At 47.0% G+C, this 6602-nt stretch overlaps 1 long non-coding RNA gene across 1 annotated transcript; it reads right to left on the reverse strand.

The window, feature by feature from the left end:
* Positions 1 to 1410: 1410 nt before the first annotated feature.
* LOC125944782 (uncharacterized) lies at positions 1411 to 5455 on the reverse strand. Its single transcript, XR_007466492.1, has 3 exons — positions 5356 to 5455; positions 4214 to 4352; positions 1411 to 1514 (listed from the first exon to the last, which is right to left on the reverse strand). It is a non-coding gene; the product is annotated as an uncharacterized LOC125944782 (long non-coding RNA).
* Positions 5456 to 6602: the final 1147 nt, after the last annotated feature.

Raw genomic sequence — 6602 nt, forward strand, 5'->3', positions numbered from 1 at the left:
CGTTTCTTTCCAACCACGAGGCCAGCATCAGTATTGGCAAAATCACATCGCAGATATTTAAAATGCCGAACAAAGGAGTGATAATATCTGCTCTGCTCTTCAACATGGCGATGTGTCGCCTCGCGCGCGATCTCGATCGGATACCCAAACTAGAGAGAGAGAGACGTTTCAATGGCAGAAAGGTGGAGAGGTCGGCCTGAGTGAAGTGCCTCTAGCCGGCTACTCCACGCTGGGGAAGGGGTTTGGGGGAATAACAGAGATAGGATGTGAAAAGGAAGGAGGATGGTGGTATGGTGAACACGATGATGAGGGCAGCATAGCATACTGTTTCTGTGCTACGCGTATGTGCACACGATACCCAACTTAGGTTACACTAGAGTGTACTACATTGGGGGAGTGGGTCCAACGAGGGCTCCGCGCTGAGTTATTTTTTATTGAAAATCCAGGTGGCGCCACGGTCACTCTCTCCCGAATGAGCGGCCCCGCTCGCCGGCCGGAGGCTTGTCGCGTCGGAGACCCTACCGCAGCTGCATGGAGCTTTGACAGGCGGATACTCGGTGGCGGTAACATTGAGATTATTCCCCACCGATATATTGCAAATAAAATGGAAAAAGAGCGGCGGAAAGAACGCAAACGACGCAACAACGACGGTGCGTCGAGCAGACGACAGCTACTCAGCCTGCGAGCTCGCCTCAGCCAATGAGCGCTACCGAAACAGCAGGAGCCAACGTTTATTGGCCGGAGATTTAGAATAAGGCGACGGCAGCACCGCCACATTTCCCTCGTTTTTTGCTTCCCCCTCGGCACTTGCTAAGGCGTCCGCTGGACCCACTCCCCCATTCTAGTACACTCTAGAAACACGCTTTACGCAGACGATATCACGCTGTGGGCGAGCAGAGGTTCCCTAGGAGATAAAGAATACACGCTCCAAACCGTGGAACCCAGCTAGCACAAAAGCGATAGAAAACTGCTTCCATACCGATTCGCCAAGACTAAATGAACGTCTGAAAGACGCACTAAAAATCCGTGCAGTCCGTTTAGAAGGTGATAAACGGTCGTATATCTTTGCTAATGTCCGGCGGATATGACTATTGCAAGAAGTTCTAGAATCCTGCTTAAAGTAGTTTCGAAAAATCCCGTTTTTAAATGGGATTTTGTAAGACCATTAGAAGCATTTAAAAAATACAGATTGAATCCTGCTACAATCGGGATTTTGACATCCGTTTTCTTTCACCCTTCCCTCTAGCGCCACCCTCGTCTCCCTTTCCTTCCCTCTCCCCATGCCCCTGCGGCGTTTCGCTGGCCGGCGGCATGCAGGTTTGCGCTTGTACAATACACGAAACACATACAGCAAAACATTTTTTATTGCAAAAAGTAAACACGACTAGACAAGCTAGCAATCAACATTAAATATGAGTGCCTCCGAGTAACGTCCATTACAGGTATCGACCTTGATAAACCTGGTTTCGAACAGGCTGCTGGGCTGTAGCTCCTTAATTCAGCAGGTCTTCTTACTGCAAAAACATTAGGCATGTGTAAACCGTATGTTAATTGAAGCACAGTTTTCTTAGTGAACGTACAGTTTTTCAATGCATTGGCAATAAGCACTGCAGTCTATATTGGCAATGGGCAGCACTAAAATATATTGGTCCCAGCACAGTTTTCGAGCATTCCACCTTTATTAACATGGTTCTAACATTAACCGATCACAAGTGAAATTCTCTTCTGCTGCCTTGAAGACATACTTTACATCTAACTGAAGGTGTTGCATGTACAATAGCCAACCAGTGTAAGTGTCGGCTATTTTGCTAGCTTTCAGGAGGCTGTTGTCTTGACTAGTTGGTGACTGGTAGCTGACAGCAGCCTCCTAAACATGCGCGAAGTAGGTGCCAATTGGCATTCAAAGAAAGGAACAGATAATGCATTTCTGATAATGTTGTACGAGAAAAGAAGTAAGTGCGGCTCTGCAAAGGCACAGCTTCAGTGTGACAGCATTGTTACACCACCCTAATTTTATTTGCCACAGATCACATAGCCAATTCAGAAATGGCGAAGGCTTGAACATATACCTAAACACCAGTCTATCAAACACATCGCATACTTCAAATTGAGCAAATATATTGCGATTCCTTAAAAAATAAGACAGCAGACGAGTGCAACCTTGAATAACTGCGACCATTTGCAGCACGGCTGCTTCAAGCATATACAGTAAGAACTTCAGTTGCTTGTAATTAAACCATTAAAATGTTGCACGCCTATGACTTGCCTGTTTGAAACCCTCCACACAATAACATTGCCAAGCACTTGTAAAGATTTTTTTTACAAAATTAGTGAGTCATCCACACACAAGGTGGGAACATAAGCCGTAATTTTCCACCCAGTTTCACTAACTTTGACCTTGGTGACATTTATAGTTACGCAAGCCAATGGGTTAAAGGTTAAGCTCGTGCAGTTTATAAATCAATTGTGCTCTAGAGTGCTTGCATATGCAATTTGTTGCTTACACCGAAATGAGGCCACACACTAAAAGCCACACACGGCGCGCGGCGACAATTTCATCGCCATTGCGCTTTATACGGAATATCACGGCGACGACGACGGCGGCAAAAATGCGCTTGGAGTGTCCATATAATTTCTATGGCAAGAAAGAAAAAGAAACGCGGCGTAAATTTCTCTCTCAATTGGCAAGGTCGCCGTTACGTCGTCGCGCCGTAACACGCGTGTTCGAGTCGATGAGGGAAGTAACGACGGAGGCCCAGTCCGGCCAACGAAACTGCTCTCAACCGGCCAACGCTCGCTTCAACGGAAGGAACAGTGATGCCACGACACAAAAAATAGTAGTAGATATTTTCGCGAAAAATCAGTAGAAATCAGTAGATCTTTAATTTCAATTTTCGCACTCAGTTTAGGAGCTCACGAATTCAGCGCTTATATTAGTACTCTGTTGTAGTATTGCAGCTTCTAAGAAGTACAAAAATTGACCCCGAGATTTTTGGCGATACTTTTGAAAAACCCGGGGATCCAGACAGCCAATGTCAAGCACGAATTTAAAAACAGTGAAGTCCTCCGATGGCCTATTTAAAGGCGTCAGATGGTAGTTAGTACCTGAAAGCTTTAGAGTATAGTATCTTCCAGACAAGGGTAATTGGAGATCGCTGGGGAGAGGCCTCCGTGCTGCAGTGGACATAAAATTAGGTTGATCATGATGATGATGATACGGAATAAGAAAACGTGAGTCCCTTATAGCTTACGCAAGTAAACTAAAAACGTAAGTAAGTGGGGTCATATTCTCCTGCAGAACAGAGTAGGCGTTCGAAGCGCCGCAGGAAAAGAGTCATTGGTTCTGGTTTGATAGTTTAGGTTTCATTCTTGTGGTTTCATAGTTGTGGGGTACGGTAGTGCACCACCTTCCACCAATTCACCGCCTCACCTTTTCCCCACTTTGCTCAAAGACAGAGGTAGCGCCACGTTTGAGAGTCTGGAAACGCAAAAATGTATGTTAACCTCGGAACCAATTAACCGGCGTTTTTTTCCCCTCGCTAGGTCACATCACATTAATATAAACTCTGTACTGAAAAAGTAGCAGCTTTTGCTTTCATTTCAGTAGAAAAGCAAGAAATCAAGTATATTCAAGCGCTTTATCACTGAATCAGCAGAAAAGTTAAAAAATCAGTAGATCTACTTATAAATCAGCAGCCGTGGCATCACTGCCGCAGGAAACGAAAGGGAAAGGGTTAAGCTGGTGCCGGGCCGGCGGCGGGTGCGCACGGAGACAGTCGAAGGTGGGGGAGCTACGAGGGAGTTGAGAGGGAGAGTGAGGGGAGCCACCGAAGCGACGGCGTCACCACTGCTGAAGCCAAATCCGCTTCCCTGACGCCCTGCTCTCTCACCTTCGACGTGTCCGCGCGCGCCTGGCGCCGTCGTGCTGGCGCCGCCCGCTCCCTTCAGCATAGTTTTCAGCCGTTATCGCGAAGCAAGCGTTGGCCGACGTGGGCAGTCTCGTGGCCCCTGCTCGCCATCTGCTTGCGCGCCGTGATATATAACGACTCCGTTCGTACGTCGTGCTGTGGTGCACGAATACTTCAGAAATAAGTCCTTCCTTTAATTCAAACAAACTTTCGGGCTCCTTCGAGTTCGAATTATCGAGATTCGACTGTATATGTGTCACGCTGAAAATTTAGTTCCTACGAATTTAATATGAAATAACAGTTACCTGGGTTCTTGGAGTTCAGGAGTTTCGTGGTGGCCCTTTGGGCGGCGGCGTTTGCGTGTGCCCCTTTCGGCACCTGTAGAGGGTACATGATCGGTGTCTTCACCCTCACGCGCCTTCTCTCTTGCACGTAGGTATGTGCCTGCATAGTAAAAACTCTTTATTGTTATACTGATAAACTCGGAGTATCTATGTATATAATGTAACAGCAGTGCCTATTACAACTGTATATTGGAATTTTTATTTTTTTAACAAAATTTTGTTACTGCATAGACTTGCGAAAAAAAAAAGAAAACGCCAGTGCGACCTCAAAATTTATTTTCTGCATGACTGAAGCCAAAAAATGTTAGGTATCCTAAAGAAAGATGCTGTAAATAGCTGCACTGTCGGATTACGTTACAAAAAACAAGGCAACAGTGCACTACATACAGGGTGTTTCATTTAACTTTAGCCAAACTTTAAAAATAAGCAAGCGCCACGTACCAGGACAGGACCAGATTAGAACCAGATACTCAGATTATTTTTTGCATTCCGCCTAGTTAGATAATTAGTTCTAATTAATTAATCAACTTCTCAATTACTATAGTTAGATGAAAAGTGTCAATGAGAAGATTGTAAAGCAACATGAGAAACCCCCGATACCGCTTTCTGTTTCTCAATATGAGCTACATAAAGTGTTTTTCCAAGTGTGAGAGATGCCTGCCAATACACGCAAACTGCCTCGAGCGGCCAGTCGTTCGGCAGTTTTGCGTGTATTCGCGGGCATCTTTCACGCTCGGAAAAACACACGAGTGATCTCGCACAAGAGCGTTGACGGAAGAATGCTGAGGCTACGCCAAGAAGATCGTAGCACGTCTCATCATTCCGCGCCAAACGGGAGTGTCATCGTCATCCTAACGATCACCGGTCAACGAAACGTCACAGAGGTAATTTTAGACGGCTTTGGCAAACCTGAATACGCACACAATAAAATAAACGTATGCAGACGTAAACATGCCTCTTAAACAACATTAGAAATTCCAGTTAAAATCAAGGCGCTTTCAGTGCAAAACTTCATTACCGCCTAAAACTTCCACCTAAAGCTCCCGCCTGAAAACCGTAAATAATTAAACACGACAGGTGTCAAAGTGGCAGTGACTACTTACGTGAGCAAAGAAGATGTGGAAGGCAGTCTGGCGCTCCGCAGTTCAAGAACGAATACGCGTCAGGAACTTAACGGCTCGTGCTGACAAAAAAAAGTTGTCGCAGTTTCACCCGAAAGGCGAAGCATCAATTGCGATAGCAACTTAGTAGAGAGCTATACGGAGTAAGGATAGTAGTTTTATCCGCTGTACAAACTTGGACATGCAGCAGCACCGGCAACACACAGCACTGTTGTCGACGCCGTCGGCGTTTTGCCCGCGTTCGCACAAAATGCGTGCGGCGTTGGTGACTGTTGCCGGAGCCTCTGATATAAATAGGCACTTGGTGCCGCAGCTAAACGTCGCCTCCCTTCCCTGCCCCCCCCTCCCCCCCCCCCCCACGGCCTTTCGTGCGTCAGAAGAAGGCGCGTTTGCTCTACATATATGGTGATTGTAAAGGAGGAAAGAGACGCCTACTTCTGCAGCCCTTCAGGGAGCACGGCACAGAACGCGCGTTTGTTCTACGCCGTGCGTTCACTCCCCGTGAAAGCACGCGTCCCTCGCGCCCTTTCACTCGCACATACAGCGTTCGGCGGCGCGCGGCGACGATTTCATCCCCATTGACGTCATACGGAACCTCACGGCGACGGCGACGGCAACGGCAACGGCTACGGCGACGCCGACGGCAGAAATCTGCTTTGGAGTGTCCATATAATTGCTATCGCAATAATAACGGTGAATGTAACGGCGGGTTCAAAAGTTACGCAATCTGGAGGAAAGCTGCACGGAGAGCGCAGTCCGCTCGGCTGCTCAGACTGCGTCGGCGCAAGCGATGATGACGATGAGCCGTCGCGCCACTCCTCGCTTTGTCAGGTAGCCGCTATGATACGTCGCGGCGCTGCATCCTCTTGCGACACACGCTGCTGCAATGCAGAAAAATACTCAGTGGGGCTTCGTACTCGGTACCTGAAGCACCGAAATGCTAGCTAATTTAACTAAGAAAACACAAAATGCGACTGCTACCATAATGCTAGCGCCACCTTATAAAGATAATTTGAAATAACAAAAGTCAAACTTTTTAATGCCTCATTCCTGGCACTTTGCGGTAGGTAGGTAGGTTCCTAACTGGCTTTAATAATACAAAAAGTGATGTGCAACCCAACGTTTATAGATACTGTATCTATAAACGTTGGTGTAACCTATAATGGGGGAATCGAACCTCTGCCGTGGGGCACAGCAGCCGGTTCTCTAGCAACTAGACTACGGTGTCT

This window comes from Dermacentor silvarum, chromosome 4, assembly GCF_013339745.2.
Source record: "Dermacentor silvarum isolate Dsil-2018 chromosome 4, BIME_Dsil_1.4, whole genome shotgun sequence".
Taxonomy (NCBI): domain Eukaryota; kingdom Metazoa; phylum Arthropoda; class Arachnida; order Ixodida; family Ixodidae; genus Dermacentor; species Dermacentor silvarum.